Source organism: Anabrus simplex, chromosome 5 (assembly GCF_040414725.1).
Source record: "Anabrus simplex isolate iqAnaSimp1 chromosome 5, ASM4041472v1, whole genome shotgun sequence".
In the NCBI taxonomy this organism is placed as follows: domain Eukaryota; kingdom Metazoa; phylum Arthropoda; class Insecta; order Orthoptera; family Tettigoniidae; genus Anabrus; species Anabrus simplex.
The window spans coordinates 325,362,926-325,388,134 of NC_090269.1; the positions used below are offsets into that span (position 1 = coordinate 325,362,926).

Here is a 25,209-nt window from a genome sequence, read left to right on the forward strand (position 1 = left end):
ATACTGAACTTGACACACAGTATGTCATTACAATGGTGTTAATATTCTTGACAGAATACAATATTAACCACTGGAATGTCACAGTTAAAAGCAACATTATCATACGAAATACCCGATCAAATAAAATTTCTCAATTTTAACCAACAGTGCTACGCTGCCGCTCTAACGGTAGCATGTTCCAGGGATCGAATGACCAGGCCGCAGACAGCCGTGAATACTCCTCTGCCGTATTCCTTTAAGTGTGCAATCCAATCGGCCCTTCGCAGAAGGGATCGAATAGCAGGAATACTATGATGAAATACTATGCTTCATATCAGTAGTTATTAGAAAATTTATGAACCAGCGGAATAGCTTACTAAAAAAGAAAGTAAGTTATCTTGATTCCTCAGCTATTTCCCGCCAATATACCGGCAGGCAGCAGTAATCCCATCTATCGAAGATGAGTGGCAGCAGAAGAGAACAACACCACAACAAACAATAGTCAACGTAACGTTGTTATTGTTCAATTTTATGAGCTTTTGACACTGTAACATTTGGGAATCCAATGTGAAGGGAATTGTTGTCCTTTCTTTGACGACTCCCTCTTCTCTAATTTTTAAAACCGGTGATTCCTTTGGGATTTTTCTATTTTTATAATCAACATGACAATTTTCCTCATCAACATGGACTGATGACCACGCAGTTTTACACCTTAAGACATTAATGACAAAAACCATTGCCAGTTAACACGATTTAACAGCAATGCTCGGCGCTGATAAGGGCTAAACAACAAAAGTCTAAATTCATGAATTCTATTATATTCAGTAAGATAAAACTGACAAATGATAAAAAAATTGTATTCTCAACAACTTTTCTTATTTTAAGCACCTTCCCCCAAAACTACCATTTCATTCAGCGTGAATTAAATTATTTATAGCCGAGACTGTAGTGCCTTATTTCCCAACTTAACATACCGATTTTCATTACATTCTGTTCATATATTTTCTCGTGGCTTGGTGCTGATATGGACTGGGAAACAAAAATCGAAATTTACTAATATCTCTGTTATCATAGCTGGCAAGGTAAACATATATGACAAATTATCGGAAATTTAATTTTATATCATTTCAGTTATGTAGTATTTATTGTTAGGACCACTAATAACATATGTTTTTGAGAATCACATTTTAGGCCTCCCTCTAAACCACCATTTCGCTCGGCGTCAAAATTATTTATAGCCTACATAGTAGTGCCGTATTTCCCTAACTTTACATACCAATTTTCAATAAATACCTTCAGCCATTTTCTTGTGATGTGTGTAAATACACAGATAATGGAAAATTAAAAAGCGCACTTCCTTGTTACTACGGTCACGACCGATCCAGAAGAAACATTCATTTCTGAGCAACGAGCAGACAAAAAGAAAGAAGAAAGCCAAGTATCGGGTTAATACTTTAACAATACTGACATGTGTACCTGGCACGTTGTCTCCTCCCAAAGTTGGTTTCCCAAGCTTTATCGCTCCCCTCCCAGCCATTCGTGGTGATGGTGTTTCTACAAAGACAAGCTGTCAGCCTGAATGTTCAACACAGTGATTTCATCCTGTTTTGTAATTGTTATCAAACTGAAAAAAAAAAAAAAAATAAAGACTAAGAGGTCCACAACCTCACTATAAACACTTATTGTTTGTTTCTATCTGTATCATTTGTTTTCAATTATTTTCTTCTTAGGTTTAACAACTCATTTTCTAGATTCAATTAAGTTTTGTATTAACCTATTTCCCCCCAAATATTTATATACTGTATTGTTTTTATTTCCATCCTGTCTCTTTCGTTTTTCATTTATTCCTTCATTATGTTTTTAGCACTTTTTAGCTTGTATAATGTAAATTACTTTAACCCCCCCTAATTTCAATGAAGATGGCTCAAACGAGTCAAAACATGTTTGAATTTTATTATTCCATCTAATGATGGAATTATGTTATGTATTGAACTAGGAGGATACATTTCATTTTTTCCTTTGTAAAGGTGTACAAAGCCTTTAAAATGTTGCTGAACGATCTCCACAGCGACTCTCTTTAGTCTATAGAGGTAGTTACCAGTTCTGGGACTTTCACATGACTGCCACTGGTATTTACCTTATTGTTCACTGTATCTGACAAAGACATAGGAAAAAAATTCACCATGAGCTATTTTTGTGTCAAACCAACTGTAAGAAAGATACATCAAACTTTATTCTTTACGACCCTTTTGAAGCACCCCCCTCCAAGTAAAAGTTTTGGAGCCAGGCTGAGTGGCTCAGAGGGTTGGGGCGCTGCCTTTGAGTCCAACTAGGCAGGGTCGATCCTGGCGCAATCCGGTGGTATCTGAAGGTGCTCAAATACCTCAGCACCATGTCGGTAGATTTACTGGCATGTAAAAGAATTCCTGTGGGGCAAAATTCCAGCACCTCGGTGTCTCCAAAAACAATAAAAGTAGTTAGTGGGACGTAAAGCCAACAACATTTAATAACAAATATTTGTGTAAGCCCGTTATTGACACTTCGTAACTCTGAGAAAGTTTTCTTATATAAGTTTTATGTCCATTCTGGCGGGATCTAGCGTTTACAGTGCACTATGTATTCTGGTACAGGCTAGAGCAATTTTGTTACTTTCATTGATCTGACTCAGGCTTTGACAATATGAAAGTGCCTGAGGTATGAGCGATGTTAGTAATGGCATTCCTTATGCAGCCAGTCCCTGCTATGAATGGTGTGAAAATGTTACTCATAGGGTCAGTTACTGCATGCATTTCAATGGGCTTGGCAGTCTGATATGTAACAGCAACTTCTGGCTTGATGAGGAAAGCAACGGGAAACTACCTCACTCCTCATTTCCCTAGTATGTCTCTTCAGTGATGCCTAGGTCATCTAAGACAGCTGATGGCGGAGCTGTTGAGGATCCAACCTGGCTTAGGGCTGAGGATTAAATATACATAATTCTAGCAATGGCTGCTGAACTGATTCCAGGTCTTTTGCTTCGGTTGTGGCTAGCCAACGTACTTGTCTGTAGGGGTTTGAGGGGAAGGGCTACGTGGCCGTAATGTATTTGCCCTGATCTGTAATGGAATTAAAGCATAATGACTTTGGAAGAAATAAATGTGCATTAAAGAATGGAGGAGTACCTTGTTTGACTTAATTTTTAGTGGTGAAATAATAATCTACTTACTGGTCCTATGTGTGACTGCTGCCCAAAATTATAGTATTTAGTATAAATAAGTACATTCCAGACGTACTTTGCATCGGAGTAACATCCAGTGGGATTCATTAAAAACTGGTGAAAAATAGTGTGCAAATATGTTTTTTAAAAATCGAATAGATGTGTGTAAAGAGAGAGTTTGTGTGTGTGTGTGTGTGTGCGCGCGCGTGCGCGCCTGTCCAGATGTGTATTGGAATGAATGCATGATAATAACCTCAGAAGAAAGAACATGCGATAAAGAATTTTTAATGATAAAATAATAACCTACATAATGTTCCAAGTGGCAGGGTGCTGTAGACCAGGTAAGTACTGTATAATCTAACTCACATTCAAAATGTACTGAGCATCAGAGTAATCTCCAGTGGGATTCGTGCTACTAAATAAATTCAAATTTTGGTAAAAACTACACCATTTTCCATCAGCTCTTAATGAATCCCGCTAGAGGTATGTCTGGAATGTGGGTTAGGTTATACTGATCTACACTAAAATTCTATGAATTTAGGTCCAGCCTGCCACAACGGATGTTTATGCAAGTTATTTTCTTTTTCAACATCATCCTTATCCACAAAACTCATGGATATTATTTTATCACTAAAAAAATTCATACAAAGTACTCTGTAAATCTTTACAGCTTATTTATGTCTTTTAAAGTCATTATCATGTCATGCATGCATTCCAATGAACATCAGAAGAAATATAGTACATCTACATAATCTTTCCTCCTCACTTCGTTTAGACTTCCACCTTCTACACAAAGCCTCACAGACAACTACTGTATGTTGGCTAGCCATAACCATATCAAGAGACCTGGAATCAATCCAGCAGTTGTCACTAGAAATAACAGACATAGAACGGATTTAAGTGCAGAAAACTTTCTCAATGTTACGAAGTGCCAATAACAGATTTAAACATTCATAATTTACCTCACTTGCTCATATCACCAATTGACAATCACTGACAAGTTCACGCATTGGAAACAATTTTGTATGTATACACGCATGGTTAAAAGTGATTTTTGATAGAATCTGTGGATGCTCTTGTAGAGCAAAACATTATTCTCCTTATAATAGTTCATTTTTACAGGTATGTTATTGTGTTTGAAATTTTATATTTAATGAAAATCTCATAATTCACTTTGGCCATTACTTTTCTGCCTTTGCAGTGCATAACTGTGGAAGTAGCTTTCCGACAATGATTTTGGAACTCCTAAGGTGTGTGTGATGTTGGTGTCACAATAGCCATAGTTATTCTCCAATCCACTTAATCCCTTCAAAATAAGTACTGAAAATAGAAAAAGAACAGAATGCACAAGTATGGCAGGAATGACAAGACCGAAAGCTTCATAGTAAAACCATGAAATGACACCGAGGTCACAGTACATTCCACATTTCAATGTTACAAACTCTGCACATGAAGCTAACAAATCTACGGAATGAGGATATGGGAGCAGGTGGTTGGTGGTGGTGAGATTTTTGTGCACAAGAAAAACTTGCATGTATAGCAGATGAAATAAACAGAATGAACGCAGAAGGAAACGTTTATCAACCATATGGAGCAAGGTGCAGAGAGCCAAATAAACTTTTACGTATCTTGACTTTCAGATACAAGACAAGGTGAAGGGAGGAGGATGAGAACAATCCAAATAGTAGACATGAAATATATTTGGAGCGGGAAGAGATTCAGAAAGCTGGAATTCTGCTTTGTACGGACATACACCTTGGCTACAATATGAAAGCCTCAGTGAATTAACCAAATACTCTCCATTCCCAAAAATATTTCAACACCTACCTTCAAATGATTAAACATTTAGTCTTAATAACCTCCCGAGCCCTTGCTGGCAAGATGTAGTGTTTACAGTGTGCTATGTCTTCTGGTACGGGCTAGAGCAATTTGTTACTTTCATTGACCTGTCTCAGTCTCATACTTGGCTTTGACAACATGAAAGTGACCGAGGTATGAGCGATGCTAGTAGTACCATTCCTTATGCAGCCAATCCCTGTTATGAATGGTGTGAAAATATCGCTCATAGGGAAGGTTGGTGCATGCATTTCAGTGGTTTTGGCAGACTGATATGCAATAACAAATTCTGGCTTGGTGAGGAAAGCAACAGGAAACTACCACGCATCTCATTTTCCTAGTAGGCCTCTTTAGTGATGCCTAGGCCGCATATAATAGTTTCTGGCAAAGCTGAGGAATATCAAACCAGCCTTAACTCTGAATACCCAACATACATACAATAAAATCTTTCACATCTCTATTACATTCTCTTCTATTTTGCAAGAGTCTCTAGCTCCACAGATTGACCTAGGCTAGTTTATATACTCTGCCACAGAAGGCAGTACATGTGCATAGCTTTGACCAATTTGAACCTTAATTCTTTATCTATTTGGAGTACATTCATGCCAATGTTTCAATCTATTTCAATCGGTAATCTTTCTTGCTACTCTCATGTTTCTTACCTCCACCCTAAAAATATAGAGTCCACCCAGCCATCATTCCTTTACAGCAATGTGGGACTGGAAAAAAACACATTACTAACACAAGGACAATTTGAACTAAATAACTGTATACAGGCAAACAATCACTAATAGTAACCACAGAATAGCATTAATTTTCTTGCAATTTGATTTGATTATCTGCTTTACTATTACGGTCATCCTAGAAGGAAAGAGAAAGATCATACACACTAGTGTACAAAAGTTAAGCATAATCACTAAACGAGGTCATACCGCATGATAGGAATGACAGACGGATTGCTGAACAAACGGAAGCTGAATCACGCACCATATGTTACACAACTTGTCCAAAAACACAGTGTCAGAAAGGTTCTGATAGTTAAGATACACATTTGACAACAACTAACAAAACTTGGCAATGTCTTCTACAACAAAATATGCTGTTAATAGGGCGTATGGTTACCCCAAATGGCCACACATGCTTCGCAGAGACGTGGCATGCTCTCTATCAGATTGTCAAAAGCTCTTGTGGCAGTTAATCCCATTCCTCCAAAAGGGCAATGCGAAGGTCTTGGAGGGGCATTGATGGAGGCTGACGGGATGCAATTTGCCTCCCCAATGCATCCCAGGCATGTTCTATAGGATTCAGATCCACAGATCTGGCTGGCCAGTCCATGCGATGAATGTCTTCCCAAGCCAGAAATTCATCCACCAAAGCAGCGCGGTACGGTCAGGCATTATCGTTCATTGAGAAGTAGTCTGGACCAACCGCACCTTTAAAGAGTTGAACATGTGGTCTCAGTACCTCATCCCTGTATCTCCGAGCGTTAACAGTGTTCCTCGGACCACCCACGAAGATGTGCAGGTACGTACGGCCATTCAACATGATGCCGCCCCACACCATGATGCCACCAGCACCAGAGTGGTTCCGTTCCATGATGTTCCTGTGGTTGTATCGGCTACCCGGTTCTCTCCAGATTAATGTGCGGCAGGAATCATTCTGCAAACTGAAGCGGGATTCATCTGGTGAAGAGCACATGCCTCCATTCATCCATGGTCCAGTTTCGATGTTGACGGCTGCACAGTAAACGGGCCCGTCTCTGTGTTGGGCAAACAGCCCTGCTGTTCTGAGCCTCTGGTACACAGCTTCCTGGGAAATGGCGACCTCTGAGACGGCTGCAAGCTCCACCGACAATTGTTTTGCAGATGCACTCCGATTTCGTCGGGCGGTTAAGACCTGGTACTGGCCAATGACTAACATCCCCTGTGTCTCGAAATCGTCTCCAAAGCCTGGAAATGACACTTGGTGGCACATTCAAGGATACGGCGACTTCAGTCTGTGTCTGGCCTGCCTCCAGGCGGCCGAGTATTCTACCCTGAAAAACGGGGTCCAAAAGGCGTGTCTGTGCTATCATGTTGTCACGTTCACCACGAGGCTACACTGCGCACACTATAACGAAGCAAACACGACTGAGGGAATATGGGGCGCAGGCAATGGCTGAGTTTACCTTGTGTTTACGCCACTAGTCAGAGAAGGGAACACTCCTTTCCTACGAAGAGCGAACACATAAGGTTGGTAGGTGCATATGTTGTGCGATTTGTGGTCCATTTCCTGTTGCCCTGCTTACTCGTAACTTACGCTTAACTTTTGGACACTAGTTACACAACCTCTATATAGTACCTACAAACAAACATATGAACATATACCTTATTCTAGGATGATCGATCTTCATTATTTACCAATATAATTCAGTATGATATATATTTTTTAACTTAAGCCAAACCATTTTTATAATTTGTTTTATGTCGCACCAACACAGATAGGTCTTATGGTGACAATGGGATAGGAAAGGCTTAGGAGTGGGAAGGAAGCAGCCGAGGCCTTAGTTAAGGTACAGCATTTGCCTGGTGTGAAAATGGGAAACCATGGAAAACCATCTTCAGAGCTGTTGACAGTGGGGCTCGAACCCACTATCTCCCAGATGCAACATAAACTAAACAATGGCTGGATAACAGAAATCAAGCATATTTATGTACCCTCATTTCTTGCTTATAAATACTTCCATGATGACATAATATCCAGTATATATCATACAGCACAATGAACAAAAACATAACCATATGAATGAATGAAGAAATTCAATCAGGTACTTCTTAAATAAATAAGGAAATGCCAAGGTGAACTTAACAGTTTATACTTTCCTCTACCTCAACTGTAAAGATCTCAGCAAAGTTTATATCAACCTAAGGAAATTATCAACTTAACTACCTAAGATAAGGACAGTTTTTAGTGTATTACAATTGGTAACTTAATTACAAATTAGAAGGATATAATTAAAAGAACAAATTTCCCTTCCTTAAAAGCGAGGAGAATTTCTTAAGCACTCTGCCAGTTGCAAGTGAATGAACACAATAAATGATATCTTCGTAACTTCTTACACGGAGAATTAACATCTTGTTTGACAATACACTAACGGAAGTGCTAAAATCTAATGAGCTGATGGATGTTAGTCATGCTTGAGGAACTTAAGGTGGCAATCACATAGCAGTGATGCACAGCTGAAAAAATACAGGAATGGAACAGGGAGAAAAGAGAGTAAAAACCAGGTACTAGGAGAATCAGCGAAGGAAATCTAATTAATAATATAAAGGAAATGTTGAATGTGATAAAAAAAAAAAATAGAAAAGAGCAAAACAGGCGGCAAGCTTGTAGTTTTAAGCGACTTTATATCAAGATTATAACCACGAGTCTTCCAGTTTAGCGTGGAATCTGAACCACAGGGGCAAGATATTTCATTTCAAAAATCCCACATGCATTGGCCAGGCATAGAAAAGAAATTGTAGAGGAGAGAAAAAAAACCCACCACCACCATAAAACAATAAAAACCGCATTCATCTTATATGCGCATTTAAAGAGACTCATTTTCATGAAGGTCTACACTTGCAGAATGTTCCCATGTATGTACTGGTACATTTGTATCAATCACCAAATGTACAGACTTATTACAACAGGAGTCACCACATGTAACATTGCTAAGCTCAAGATCTTGAACAAATGAAAATTTCTCAAGCTCTGATGATTTTTCTCAATTTGTGGGTTTGGGATTTATTGTTGCTTGGGTTGAAGTAATTGTATTAATGCATTCAGTTGTGGTCATGGAAGATTATGTGGAAAGGAGAGTGTATTAGTTACTGCAGTTAATTGAAGGAGGAGGTGGGGGGGGTGTACGGTATAAATTTTAAGTGCAAGTTTTAAGCAATAATGTACGGGCTGCAAAAAAGGTCCATCTTTTGGAGTGTAACGTATGACAAGGGCAGAAAGACAAAGAAAAGTTTAAGTGTAAAAATATCCTGCAATGGACCCTGATTGTTTTCTCCTGGAATCATATACACAAATTTATTGTTGTTATTATTCCGTGATTAAAATAGAACCGTTTGTATTGTAGGTATACTGTTTTCATCATTCATCAACAGAAAATGCTTAGTTAACAAAAATGAACACTAATTACTATAAAAGTGCCTTTTGTTTCTTTACATTTTACTAATAATAATGGTTTGTTTCTTTCTTGTAATTCAAAACTAACGACACTTCAAGGAATTATGTTCCCCGAGTATTGCAAAATATTACTTAGCAATAAAATGTATGAAATGACAATTATTGAGAACGCTAGGCCTAACTGGTACTTAAATTAGAAAGAGGAAGGTTTGCTCCAAAATCCATTGCAATTGCCTCACATTCTTCTGACTTTCGTGTTTCCTCTCTGGCTCGCATTTTTCCTCCGATAAAAAGTATTGGCTCTCAATTTGTGCAGCTTCATATTCATCAAAAGGGCCTTCTCTTACTCTAGCAGCTGTTCCATTTCCTCAGCAATATGTGATGATAGTTTCAATTTCTCAGCCTCAGATCTCTTTTCATTTGCTTTTATGTTCGTCACATACACTACATGTATCAGTACACAGGTACCCAAACGATATTTCTCTCAATACATTTCATTCAGTTCTTCTGGTAAATACACTCTCTTCGATTCATTCACACAATACGGATATATATATATATACATATATATTTTTTAGTAGGCAATTCACCTCTGACATGTACCTCATCATCATTACATGTATCTGCATTCATTTTAATACACTTGAAGCAACAAGCACTAAACCATACAGCAAAAATTACAAGATGCCAGCATGGTCACAGTGGACAAACAATACAGAAAGATACGGAACTCGGCGGGAAACAGCAGCTGTTAACACACAGCATGTGCACGAGCTCTAGTACGGTCTTTTATCGATCTTTTGTGGTTCCAGTCAGACTCCGATCATTCTTTCATACAATACTCAAATTTCAACCGTGTTTTTCTCAGACACTAATCGTTTATGCTTAGGGCCGGTTCTACCACCTACTGGTAAAGTAGCGCGTAATTTGCCCTCCGCGTAAAAGGATGTTTCCGTTCGACCACTCCCAATTAGCGCTATCGGCAGCATAAATCGCCGTTACCCGGCGCGTAATTTATCGGCAACTTTGAGGGCTCGATAAGACTTTACCTGCCGGGCAAGTTTTGAGAGCTGAACATTATTAGCTGTATTTCTGGTGACATACAACTTAAATTAGCTTAGTATACTGAAAAAAAAAAAAAAACATTATACTATAACAGTGATCGATATTATATTGCAGGATTTTGAACATAAATGCTTCCTTTGAGTAGCAACGGTCACACCAGCCTCTCGCATTGATAGCGTAGGGAACACATTTTATACGTCAAGCTTTTGCAAAGAAACTCTAAAAGGATATAAAATCAAAACCTATTGGGAAATAATTTGAAATGGGATTTAATTTTCTACTTATTTAGTTTTCAGACACCAGGTATAATTTTGTCCTATGTACCCCAGTTTCCTCAAGCTTACTCATAGCGTAATGGCTAACGCGCTCAGTTCATAATACTAGATTTGCAGGTTCGAATCTTCATTATGACGAACCTTTTTTATTTTCATTATTAGCGTGTATTAATCTGTATGCCTCTTTACATACGTTCTTTTGTTAATAATATATTTTATTGAAATGTTTAATCACAATATTATGCTTACTAGGAAAATGCTTTATATGTGTGCTAGTTATAGAAAGGGATGTTACGATTAATATAGCATAAAGGACTGTCACCCAGGTAGCAGATTCCCTATCGGTTGTTTACATAGTCTTCTTGTAAAGGATTTTGAAGAAATTGGAAACTATTCCATTCCCGCATTCCTCTTCCTGGGTGAATGGATATTTACCCCGATTAGTGCTTTACATTTACAGTATCTTCCAATTTTATCTTCATAAAGTTAAACATTAGAATGGAATGCATTATCAATAAATGGAAGCATGTGGAAATAAATGAGGTCACAGAGCTAGTTGCAAATAGAGCATCGTGGACATACTTAATCAATTCACAGATAGAATGCTCAAAGGCAATAAGTCCGTAAGGAAATGTGGGTGTATATACGTATATGGAAGGGCGTGAAAAAGAGTTAAGAAAAACGGCAGGGAACGAAAATAATTTTTTAAAATGTAAATTAGACGATGAAAACCTGCGTATCTTCTATTACGGAGCGAGCGACTTGACCAATCTACAACGAGAATTATTTCCAAAAACGCTGCCTTACATGACAGGTTATAACTGATGTAAGAAAATATAATATCGAGATTTTAATCCCAATTAGGTATTGATTTTGAAGCTCATAGATTAAAATCACGAAAGCTTGACATAAATCGTTGACCATACTCGTAGGACTCCCCTTTTTAGGCTTTTTGATGATAATCAACAGATGCAAGCACAGGAAAATAAGACAGTCGAAATGAGCTTCATACATCTGACGATAGGCAGCACCACACTCGAAAGCGAGAAGTCGCTGGAAATCAGTCTAACCAACTTCGTATATCGGTATCTAGCTCCGGGTAGCTACCCAGCGCTTGCACGGAGGTGGTTGCACGCAAGGCAAAGTACCAGCTGATTTACACCCCCAGGTAGTTTACCTCCCGGGCAGCTGCCAGCCACTTTACCAGCAGATGGTAGAACCGGCCCTTAGTCATATTTAACATGATAGACTACCATAATTGTTACCTACTGGTAGTAATATCTCCTTTTCTCTTTTGGTAGACTTTGATCTCTTTTTTCCTTTTACCCTTCGTATGTTAAGTAATGCAGTTATGTGTTAAATGTTTTCAAAAGTCATGACAGAATTATGTTTCTGCTGCAAAGCATCAAAGGCAGCTGGTTCATAATTGGTGATTGACCGATACTTTTACACTATATTATTCAATGTAAATGTAGCCACTAAAAGTAAGTGTCCTTTACCAGAAGATTATGGGCCACAATCCATGTCAACGTTGTGACTTTCAGGACGGCTTTGTATTTTGATATTACGCCATAACTTCTTTAGTGCCTATGCAGTCATATTTCACACCACTCTGTGTGTACTGCTTGTGTTATTTAATGGACCAATGTTCCGTTTAAAAAACAACCTTAGTCATAGTCTAAGAATGCCAATACAGAGAGAACCATTCAAGCGATCGAAGAAAAGAAAATTGATTGCTAATGATAGGCTTTTTACTAGATTCATGCACGAGAAACTCACCTGGGATCATCCAATAAGTAACGAAGTTATAGGAATAAAAACACTAGACATGACACGCAAGTTAAAGGTTCGGGAAACTGAATTAGGGGTTGTATAAATAAATGATATGGTGTTCACAACTGTATATGTGATGTCATACTAATATTGCACAATTCCCACGGGCAGATTGTGCCAACTATTTAGCTCATGGCTCCAATGATCATACCAGAATATCAGCTGCTTCAATCAATCACCAGCTGTCTATTGCCACAATTTTATCATTTTCATGTAATCACTTTCAAATTTGATTGAGAGAGTTTCCACCTTTCTATTTTATTTTGCCCTATATATACATAGGTCTAACATTATATACATACGCTGATTCAGGACATGTTTTGTCTTGTTATAAGATCTTCAGCTACAATACAGCAAATACCTAAAATTGATACAGGACAGTTAAACCAAATATAGGACAAACATTTCATCATTTTACCACAACAACGTCAAGGACAAAAGAACTTTAAACTTCAAATTAGAAGAAGCAGAAGAAGAAATCATAAACACTAAGAATGAGCAAAATACTGGTGACATGTTTTTTTCTACTTTCAAAGTGTTCTTTATATGAGTTGAATAAAGGTCAATCAAGATCCATAAACTGAAGTTCATAAACTATAATCACTTTCATTTTATAACACCTGCCTACCTTGGCTTTTTTTTTTAAGAAATTCATCAGAATAGCGCATTCAAACATCTTCAGTAATGCATTTGACCACAAACGGCACAATCAACAGGGCGTGACTGTGTTAATCTGATGATGCTCACATGCTGAAACACAATAGCCCAAAACGAGTGAATTGGCCATGCAGTTAGGGTCACGTAGCTGTGATCTTGCATTCGAAAGATGGTGGGTTCGAATCCCACAATCGGCAGCCCTGAAGGAGGTTACCTGTAGTTTTCCATTTTTACACCAGACAAATGTTGGGGGCTATGCCTTAATTACGGCCTTGGCCGCTCCTTCCCAATCCTAGCCCTATACCTTGCGTAGGCAAAAACCTCCGATGTGTCAGTGTGATGTCAAACCACTAGCAAAATTGTGGCCCACAGACTTCAGGTGCAAAAATTAAACAGTATATTTCTGCCTGAATTTTTTTCTCTATAGGGCATGAATACCTATGCATTTGATTTGGTTTAAATTTATGCACTTTTATTATCATTGCTTATTTAATTTTTTTCACCAAATATTCAAAATAAATAAAACTCATGCTCCAGATTCACTCCAGATCAATTCTCAAGCTCTCATTATATTACAGTGAAACCTCGATTCTCCGTTTTTCGAGGGACCATGAAAATAAAACGTCCAACACGGGAAAACGGAAAATCCGGGAATGAATGAAAACCATCAACAATTTGGCTAAACATCACAAAAATTAAATACCCTATGTATAATTATAATCTTACAAAAAATCCTAAACTAAACCAAACTACAGCCCCAGTGGGACTTTGCCTGCCAAGCGACCGCTGCTCAGCCCGAAGGCCTGCAGATTACGATGTGCGCATGGTCAGTGCGACGAATCCTCTCGGCAAATATTCCTGGCTCTGTAGATCGGGGTCGCCATCTCACCATTAGATAGCTCCACAATTAAAGGTATTCACGTAGGCTGAGTGGACCTGGAACCAGACTTATATCCAGGTATAATTGCCTGACCTGATCGCAATCGAACCCTGGCCCTCTGGATGAGAGGCGGGCATGTTAGACCGCGAAACCGCATTAATTACCGGTACGCGAGTTCAAAATCTCGGTACGTTATATTCAATTTTAGAGGGGAATCTTCGTCAGTTTCCCGTGAAAACTTCTTTCAGTTCAGCAACTTTGATTAGGCTAGCCAAACTTCGAAAAATCTAATAACGCCAAGCCAAACGACAATCGACCACAAGTAGTTTTTAATTCTCTCATCTAATAAAATAAAGCACATTAGATACAAAAGCACCCAAAATGATGGCGAAATCCGTTCATTCCTTAATCTTTCATTGTAATTTGGTCTCCGGTATACTGTCCGTAGTCAGTTTCTGGAAATCTCGTACCGCGCAAATTAGGCCTACGTCGACTTTTAAAGGTTATGTTGAACTCGAAAACATGTTTTCGAATGTAAGTATCGATTCTTAAAAGTTCTCAAATGCACTATATTCAATTCTGCGCGTCACAAATCCAATCAAATTGGAAAGATAAAAGAAATGTAAAAACTTCAGAAATTACGGTTATTCGTGACCTTGAGGTCATCTGGAAAGCGCACTCGCTGCACGTGTCAGTACGAGTTTGAAATGATAATACCAACCATTTAAAATGTAACGTGCGCAAATAAAACGACTGCAGTTTTTGGTATTTTAACACGAAAACGTAACATTCCCAGTCTTACATCAGGACCTAAACAGTAATAGGCAATCCCAAGACCTCCCATGGCTTTTTTTTTTTAAATGTAGGGTGCAACATCTGTTTTGGTCTCGCTAACATAATATCATGTACGATAATATGAAAAGGTACTGAATTTGTGTTAAGGAGCAGTTTCGATTCCTGTCTGAAAGCCCAGTTACTCTGCAGTGCCCTCAGCAAAGTGCCGAAAACCTCTTCGGCAGTATGATCGAAAAAATGTAAAAATATAAACATCTAACCCTCGACATAATATGGACGTTTTATAAGTGCGAACATATGACGAAACTCGTTCCGTCTTCAAGCAGAGCTGTCGAAATGCGCCGTGTCTCCTTGCAATTGTTGTGGGCACCCTCTGCTTTATGATTTTCCGAGATTCTCTAAACAATACCACCCGAATGCGATGCTAAGATGGTCTCTTATGCAAGTTCACTGCCAATCGCTTTTCCAGTACCGGTACAGTACTTGCTTTAATTATCGCAGTGACTGGGCGTTAACGCCAAGATCCATAAATATGCCATAGCCGTCCTTTCGTGAGATACAGTTTATTAAAAAACGATTGATCGAGGATTTAACATTGATGGGACTGGAATTTCTGGACGGTTGATCCGGGAAAGTGTTTCTTCGAGGAACGGATAATGCGGGACTTTTACAACGTGATTTAATTACGATGCTCGCGGACCACGTAATTTGAACGCATATTCCGGGAACGGATAATCGAGGTTCCACTGTACTACAAATAAATAGGGTCACTAATAGCTATGCAAAACTCGTATCTTCGTGAAAAACTCTGACACGATGCCAAGGCAATGTTGCTAGAGCTAACGGACTTTTCTGTAATTTCATGATATATCTAATACATCAAAGCACAGTAGAAGACATGCTCATCATGAAGGCATGGTTTTATATCTATCCACGATCTTATGTAACTAACTTACATAACCTACATGAGAGCACAGTAGCCTACACCAAGAAGGTGTGAACACGACAATGCAGAAAGACACGGATAAGAGAAGCAGTGTTTTGTATTCGGGTCACTTCAACCCTGGGTCAGTGCTGTACTGCATGCAACGGCCAGCGCCTGCATGATAAAGAGTTTTCTGCTCATGCGCATTAATAATATTCAGTCTGGGTACCAGCACTGGCTCTAAGCATATCCGTGTACCTGTACTCTCACTCTTGGTCACATCACAGACAAATAATAGCATAGTGTTGTCTTGTGAATGCAGTTTATTGGTAATCATAGAACTTAATCTCTGTTGTTTTAAATATTCACTTTCTTCATGCACTCAAACTTTTATGTTCAACTCCTTGCTCCCCTGCAGACACCGTGATATTTAAAATACTTTCACCATTTCTTCCATATCAGCCCCAGCACCAGAGCACAGTGTTGGAGTATTTGCATGCTTTTCATCACTAAACATTGCCAAACGAGGTTACATAATAAAAATGAGGAAAGTCCATATCATATATATATATATATATATAAAATAAAGAGTTTTTCTGTACATTGCTTAGAATTTGAAAAGAATGGTATTTCTGTATCAGTCATGTCCACAGTAACAAGGAAATGCACTTATTACTTTTCAGTAATTTCTGTCTGTATGTATGTACACGCATCACGTGAAAATGGATGAAGAGAATTTAATGAAAACCAGTACGTAAAGACGGGGAACGAACCACTACAATCTAGGCTATAAATCATTTTATTCAGGCTGAGTGAAATGGTAATTTAGCAAAAGGCCTAAAACTTAATTCTCAAATGAGTCGTCTATTTGCAAAACCGGCCGTCTCCAAATGGTTAAATTTTTCAGGAGACCGGAAAAAACGTATAAAATCTAAATAGAGAGATTTAGAATTATTTGTATCTGCTATATCACTTATAAATAGCAGTGTAATGAATGTTACAGAATACCAATGTTTTATGCATATAATTATTTGAAATATTTAAAGTTCAAATTTGGAGATGGCCGGGTTGCACCAAACTAAAGAAACAGAAGGAATGAAAATGTAAAAAAAAAAATGCTTTATTTAAAAGTTAACTTAAAAAAATCAAAAAACCCAATGTATTTACACAAAATGAACCAGAATTAAATTTTCAAAAATTAACTGTTAAAAAACATTAAACATTAAATTAAACATTAATGCCATTCTCTACACTGTGCTCACTCATCTTCTGGGTTGTTTTGTGGAAGGTTATTGTTATCAATGAGTCCTTTGTAAAACTTAAGCACTTCAACATTTCTCCACCGAGTCCCAAAATGTTTAGTCAATAGAGATTCAACATCTTTTGCCTTTAAATTCTTTACTATTTTATCAGTATGTATAACTTTTGGATTCATCATCAAAACATTTTTGCCTTTCTTACAAACGCCTAATTTTGTTCCAATGTCTATTCTGTAGTTGGGTTCACCTTGATTTAACACTGAATTGCCTCCAGTAGATTTGGTTAAAATAACCCTTTTTGCAGCAGAAAATTTGAAGTGTCATTTCCCTGTAGGCTTGAAAATAGAAGTACATTCTGTTTTCGAGTCAAGGTCGGGAACATTGTCATCTTTTCCTAGATGAAATAATTTGCCATAATGAGAAAGAACATTATGAAATTCCTCAGGTTTTATTAAAGTCGCTGTTTTCTTTGTTTGTTTTTTAATGAGCCCAAAAACTCTATTGGATGGTAAAAATGAATGGCCTGTCACAGGGAAAATTAACTCAATTTCCTTAATGCTTTTAGGTGCCTTTGTGACAAACCAAAAGGAGAACATTGATATCATAAGAGAATTTTTGTTCTGGCCCCCACATCCATCAGCAAAACACCTTATAAAATGGAACATTGGACATATCAGTAGTATTTAGCTTATGATAAAGCGCTGATGCTATTTCATTGCCTCTTTCTAGCCCTTTCAGGTGTCACTTCATCAACCTTAGTGTCCATTTTTCCCAATATAATTATAAAAGCTGCACAGTTCTATGATAAAAACCACAAATTTCCTTACAACAGAACTATAACACCTACAATAGTCACCATCAAAAAGCTGTTCTTTCCCACACAATTGCTGCGATTCCTCTGCTCTCTAGTGTTAGAGGAGATGGCCGGTATTGCAACTCATAACCATACGTGGATGGCCGTGTTCGCAACTAACTCAATTTTTTGATGAAGTAAATAAGCTGGTTGGAGGCCGAGCTTGCAGCTAATAGTTTACTACCTTGTGTAAAAGTGGACAGAGAACACATTTAGCACAAAAAGTGGATTTCAATTTTTTTGGGAGATGGCCGGTTTTTCAAATAGACGACTCAAATATTTATATTAGTGGTCCTATCGATAAATACTACATAACTCTGTTACAAAGAATTAAATTTCCAATCATTTATGTCTTATACATGTTTACTGTACCGGCTATGATAACACAGATATTCATGAATTTGTATTTTTGTTGCGAAGTACATATAAACACCGAGCCAAGAGAAAATGGGCAAACAGAATTCAATGAAAATCGGTATATAGAGTAGGGGAATAAGAAACTACAATCTCAGCTATAAACAATTTTATTCACCCTGGATGAAATTGCAGTTTAGGGGAAGGTGCCTAAAAATTATGTACCTATGTTATTGGGTATTGGTCCTATTGAAAAGTACTACACAACAAAAGTTATAAAAGTTATAAAACGAGAGGGGCTGTACGGTTCAGGATGCCTTATATTAAATAAAGAAGGGGAACTTAAAGAAATTGAGAAGAAGGAAAGATAAATTCTAAGGAAAATTCTTGGACCTCAGAAAACGACGGATGGTACGTGGAGGAAAAGGAGAAATGAGGATCTCTACAAGTATTCCGAAAAGATCACGGACACAATGCGAAAACGAAGACTGAAATTTTACGGACATCTCGTCAGAATGAACGGCAACCGCCTGACTAAAACGATATTTAAATATATAATTGGATTGAGGAGAACAACGAAATGGGTGGAGGAGGTTAAGAAGGATGCAGAAGAAATTAAAATAACACAAGAATTGATCCTCAACAGAAAGAAGTTCAGAACTCGAGTAGATAACCACAAATTTTATGAAGAGCAGCGGAAGAACAGGCCCAAATTTGTAATACCTGAGGAGCAGAGAAAAATAAAGGAGTGAACGAATGAAGAAGTTCTGGGAAGAGAAAAGAAGACTGGCCAGAAAGCATTAAGTTTCACGCGGTCCACAGTTGGCCAAATTCGAAAGCAAGAAGAAAAGTTATAGAGAACACAATTTCCGATCATTTATGTTTTATTTAGTTTTACCGTACAGACTATGATAAGAGTGGTATTTCAGAGTCGGAAGAAAATTAAATGTGAATGCCTACAATATCAAAAGCGCATAACATTGATCAACAATAAAGTTACATTGACCACTGTTTGTTGCGACGTTCTTTGTCTCTTATGCTGCCACTCAACTCCAATAGATGGGATTACTGCTGCATACCGAGTATAACAGCCTGACTGAATATTGGCAAAAAATGGCTGGGGAGTTAGAAAACTTTCTTCTTTAGCATGCCATTCCTCTGGTTCATACATTTCCTGATACTGCTGATACGTAACACACTAGTTCATCACAGTATTCCAGATGTTTGATCCCTACTCTGACGCGCTGTTTTGAAGAAATTCTTAAATTTACTTTTGGGCTTATAATTACCGTAAATTCATTACTGAATTTTTCTTGTAAATACCTTTGTATAATTTGTGACCATCTTATATTCAGTCTAATATAGCAAGTAATTAAGGAGGGTAGGGAACTTGTAGTTTTAAACGGCCATTGATCGTAACCAGGCAACCCCCAGTTCTATATGGAATACAAACCACAGGGGCATGACTTATCATTTACCCTTCCTCCCCTGTAGGGAAAGGTGACTAAAGAGGAGTATAATCTAAGGCAGAGGCTAACTTAGTAGTAGCCAAATTGGCAGTGAAGAGGGTTTTTTTTTTTTCGCCGCCAGTGTAGTGAATTGAGATTTTCCGATTCATTGCGTACTCCTAGGAAACATATTAGTAAAAGGAAATAGTTTTGCCCTGGGCCTCTCCACTATTCGAACCCCTCCCCATCCCACCCCAAAAAAGACAGAGTGTTCACGGATTACGGCTGTCTGTGGCTTGGTCATTCCAGCTCTGGAACTCTGGACTGTTAGATCGGCAGCGTAGTACTGTTTGTTAAAAGTAAGAAAATGTGTGATTTTTCATTTGCTCAAGTATTTCATAATATGAAAGCATTGTTCTTAACCGTGCCATTCCTACCGACGTCATTGTAATGACCTACGTTCATTTCAGTTGGGAAAACCACTAAGACATTCTTTCTGAGGATAAAACAGGCAGGTAGGGAGTGTGTGCCTGATTGTGAGTGATGGTAGGCAAGCAGGCCTACCATTACAATGAAAATTCCCTAACCTAGTCTTTATATGAGAAAAGACGTTTGGTGACTTCCCCATCGCGTTTCTAGGGTAACGTTAAGAGCTATGCAATTTAATACAATCTTGCTGACAACGTGTACACTACCTAACCTAGAATTCTGTATACTGAGTAGAATTCTGTAGCAAAGCACTGGTTCATCAGCTAGTCTTATATTATAATAAAACTTTTATTCTTAAATTTACTTTTGGGCTTATAAACGGCTGTTGATCATAACCAGGCAACCTCCAGTTCTATATGGAATGCAAACCACAGGGGCATGACTTATCATTTACCCTTCCTCCCCTGTAAGGAAAGGTGACTAAAGAGGAGTATAATAACCTACTGCAGGGACACAGCTAAAGGTGTGTGCTCTTCTTCCTCGCCATGAATACTATCCTTATAATCAGTATCAGTATCACTGGTATCATCCAAGTAAACACATTTCCTTCATAAAATCATCATCTTGAAATTTCTCTGTGTTTTATGCAAGAAATCTAATTTTCCCTAGTTATCATAATTTCATCGTTTACAATCTTTACAGTGTATGAAAGTAATTTTTTTCTGCCACTTCTTCTTTTAATTGTGCACAGACAAGTTCTATGTACTTTTGAGGCGAAACAAACAATTTCTGGGCACTCTGTGTCTTTACCTTTTCAGCTCCTCTGCATACAAATGAGAACACGCTGCAAGCAGTTAAGTCTTGGCACTTTTTTTTAACACGACAGTTCACAGGTCAGACAGAAAGCAGACTAATATTCTTTACAGTTGACATGTCTTGGTCCCCTGGACTATGGATATCTATTTGTAGCACTTTATCGATATTGTAGCTGTGTCAACGTTCTTCTCCTCATTATAATATCCCCTTTGGAGTAATGAGTGAGCTGTCAGTGGATTAATTTATGATTTTAAGACACTGGTGATAATGTACATGTGCCGGCCCCGTGGTGTAGGGGCAGCGTGCCTGCCTCTTACCCGGAGGCCCCGGGTTCGATTCCTGGCCAGGTCAGGGATTTTTACCTGGACCTGAGGGCTGGTTCGAGGTCCACTCAGCCTACGCGATTAGAATTGAGGAGCTATATGATGGTGAGATAGCGGCCCCGGTCTATAAAGCCAAGAATAACGGCCGAGAGGATTCGCCGTGTTGACCACACGACACCTCGTAATCTGCAGGCCTTCGGGCTGAGCGGCGGTCGCTTGGTAGGCCAAGGCCCTTCAAGGGCTGTAGTGCCATGGGGTTTGGGGTGATAATGTACATGATGATAATACAGTAGAACCCCGCTTAACCAAAATGCTCTGGCAAAATTGTGTTTTAATATTTTGTTTTTACCCTATCGTTCTTAGACGTTGATATTAGTAATTCTCTTGCTGTATGTGATGAGAGCTACTGGACAAACCCTATTTTTATATCCTGACTTATGCCAGAATGCACGTGTAGCATAAAACAGTTGCGGGAGATTCATCTTTTTTACTGCTCGGACTATGCTGCAGCTTATGTTACGAAACCAGGGACGTCCAGCGACACTTCTCCATTAATATTTTTCTTTCAGCCAAGGTCATTCCACTGGTCATGCAGTTCTATACTGTAGTTCCAATGCTTTTCTAACTGCATTTCAACATGAACTACCTGCTCATAACGGCACTGTATCTTATTTTATTCTTATCCTACGAACGCTGTCCCGGGCATCTGGACTGGGTTTTGTTGAAATAAAGTAGCAAGGTACAGTATACAGTAATCAGTTGTGTTAAAAGTACAATGGCAAGAGCATGCTCATTGAATAATGTCAACTAAACAAAAACGTGTTGTTGTAAGCATTGGAAAAAGAAAAAAACAAACCAAATTTATGCATTTTTATTTCGACATTTAACGTCCGAAAATATTTACCATGCGTCATCCGAAAAAACGCATCAACCAACTCCGCCCCCTTTATTTCGGATAAACGGGGTTCTACTGCATAATGATAGAGTAAGTCCGTAACAGGACTGATGACCACTAATTAATTGGGATTAACCACATGGTACAGACACCCCATTATGTAAACCAGTGGAAAAGAAAATTAGGAACAAGAATTATGATGAAAGAGCAGCTTCAAGAAGAAATTCTACTGTTTATAGGCATTCTTTTAATATTTGTGAAAGTAGTAAGTACTATTTCTATGAAATTATATTGGCTGATATTACTGCCAGCAACCATCCACTGAATGTTAAACTGTGGTAAAAGGCGAACTTCCCTGTGAAGTTCTAGGCGTTGAGTGGAGAAGTCCCAAAAATGAAACATTTCTCCTAGCGCTGTATGGAATTTTATTTTAGTTTTACAAGCGGCGAGACAGCTTGTCCATATGAGGCAACGCACCTCTCTTGCCGGATACTGCTGCTGGCCAGGGATGGGCGGGTTGACATGCCACAAACGTGAAGAGTTTTGAGCTCTGCTGCAGGAACTATTCGTTCAGAAAAAAGAGATGATTTCAACAGTGGAAAAAAAATAATTATACCTTCACTTGCTTCACTGATTCGAGTAAAGGCATTCAATACCTTTTATGGTACACTTACATATGTCAGCTGTGACACATCAAGGTGTACTAGAGTTAGATTAACGCATTAAAATTTGAAATCACGTTACTGAAGAAATTATGATATACAAAGGTGAGAATGTATCTTGTGAAATCCTTTTTTTAACTTCTGCTCTGAAGCATTTTTTCAAACCATCAATGACGAAGTTGATGATAAAAAAATAAAGATCAACATGAAGTCAATATATATTATAACACATGCTGATGAAATCATGGTCCTATCAGACTATACAGGACACCTTCAATTCTATTTGAACAGTATCAACAAAGCAAAAAAAGAGTTTCACCTTAAAAACAAACATAAAACAAAATTCATGACAATGGGCAAGCAAAGAATCAACGTTATTATCACCCAGGACAGAAACACTGACAAAAATTGTGTCACATTTCAAGTTCGTAGGGTTCTAGCAACATGTTAGTGGGATCCAGTAGTAATCCAAGCCAGAATCAGCACTGCCATACATAGGTTTGTAAAATGTAAAGATGTTGTATGCTACCATGATTTTTTATTTCAAACTCAAACAAGAAGTTACCAGTGCTGCTTTAGTGTTGAAACCTGGGCACTATAGTCTTTCAATGAACCAACTGAAAGGTTTAGGAGTGGGAAGGAAGCGGCCATGGCCTTAAGGTTCAGCCCCAGCACTTGTCTGGTGTGAAAATGAGAAACCACGGAAAACCATCTTCAGGGCTGCCGACAGTGGGGTTCGAACCCACTATCTCCCAGATGCAAGCTCACACCTACGTGGCCCTAATTGCACGGTCAACTCACCCAGTTATTTCCTTCAATGGAAGGCCATCATGTAGCATGTGTTTCCCAAGTTACGGGCAACTGAAAAGGCATCTGTCGTTATGAGCAAACTGACTAAAAACTGATAAGTATGAAATCTTTGAGAACGTCTGCTCCATTGTAATACTAGTCTGCAATGAAAATGACTATAAATGAGGTGTATCAGAGAGTACAATATGAGCAGGCAGAATATTGATACTAGCTGCCTCTGTGGATCCGTGGTAGAGTGTCGGCCTCCGAATCCCAAGATAGCGGGTTCAAACCCGGCAGAGGTAGTCGGATTTTTGAAGGGCGGAAGAAAGTCCATTCGACACTCCATGTCGTACGATGTCGGCATGTAAAAGATCTCTGGTGATACATTTGGTATTTACCCGACAAAATTAATTAAATCTCAGCCATAGACGCCCAAGAGAGATCCGGTTTACTCTGCCATCTAGCGGACCTAGAGTAAAACGGAACGTCGAAATTGACGAGCAGGCAGCCAGATGGCGTCAAATTGAAATGTCTGCACACGGTAGCTGAGGCCATACGATTATTATTATTATTATTATTATTATTATTATATTGATACTGATAGAACTGCAGAACTGGTGAAATACACAAACCGAGTGATTTGGCGTGTGGTTCAGAGTGCATAGGTAAGTTTGCATTTGGGAGACGGTGAGTTTGAATTCCACTGTTAACGGTCCTGAAGGTAAATTATCACACCAGGAAAATGCTGTGGATGTACCTTCATCAAGACCATGACTGCTACCTTCCCAAACCCTGCTTTTTTCCATCCTTGAATAGCCAAAAATCTTTGATACGTTAGTGTGACATTAAAACCACTAGAAAGAAAAAATATGTGAAGGAAAATAATAATGATATAACCATCCTTGAACCAAGAAAATGAAAGGACATAAAAGCTGCCTTTTTGTAGAAAAAATGTAGATTGCTCAATTAGACTGTAAATTCTTATTTAAAAAAAATAATAAGCCTGATGCATTGCAGCCTAATTGTACAAAAAAAAAAAGGGCAAACACGATCTACAACCATTTTATAATTATCCTGATACACCTAGCCAAATTGTAAAATGTTATTTCTTTTCTTGTCCGCACATGGCGCTTCACAATATTGTAGGAAAGGTCATATATTTCAGGAATGGATTGTATCAAGTAAGTAACACTTTGAGAATTACTACAAACTGGTTTCCACACCATGAAATACAGTACTCTGCTGCACTGAACTCAGGTACTATATTGGAGATACCTGTTTCTTTCGTATCACAGCAGTTGGCATTCGGTGGTCAAGGTTTTCAAAAGTGTTGCTGAACATGCTAAAACCCAGTGCTTGTTTCAAAAATAATATCCAATGTAATTCAAAATGTCATTTTGGTTAACATGTGTTAATAAGCAGTTTTTTTAGAAAATAATTTCAGAATTCACTATTATTATTAGTATAAATTTCCATTTAAAAACATTATGCCCAAGTCCAATTCTTAATTCAGATAGTGTTATATTCATCTCCTTTTTGTAACTGTAGAACGTGTTTCAAAATGTAACCTAGGCATATACGATAAGTGATGATTGTTCAATGGTTGAAGTAACCTTTAATCAATAACAATACGTTATATTCTGGATTGGTTTAATAGAAACCTGTCATTTGTTACTCATTTTGTTGTTTTGATGTTAATTTTCTAAACTCTATACTGAATATTTTACATTTTTGTTTTACAGAACCCAAAAGGGGATTCAGGAAGTTAAAAAGTGAAATGAG

General features: G+C 38.2%; 1 protein-coding gene across 1 annotated transcript in view; it reads right to left on the minus strand.

Moving 5' to 3' along the window:
- Sin3A (SIN3 transcription regulator family member A) overlaps positions 1-25,209 on the minus strand; it is a 528,152-nt gene that overhangs the window by 41,583 nt on the left and 461,360 nt on the right. The gene's annotated exons all lie outside the window — the stretch shown is intronic.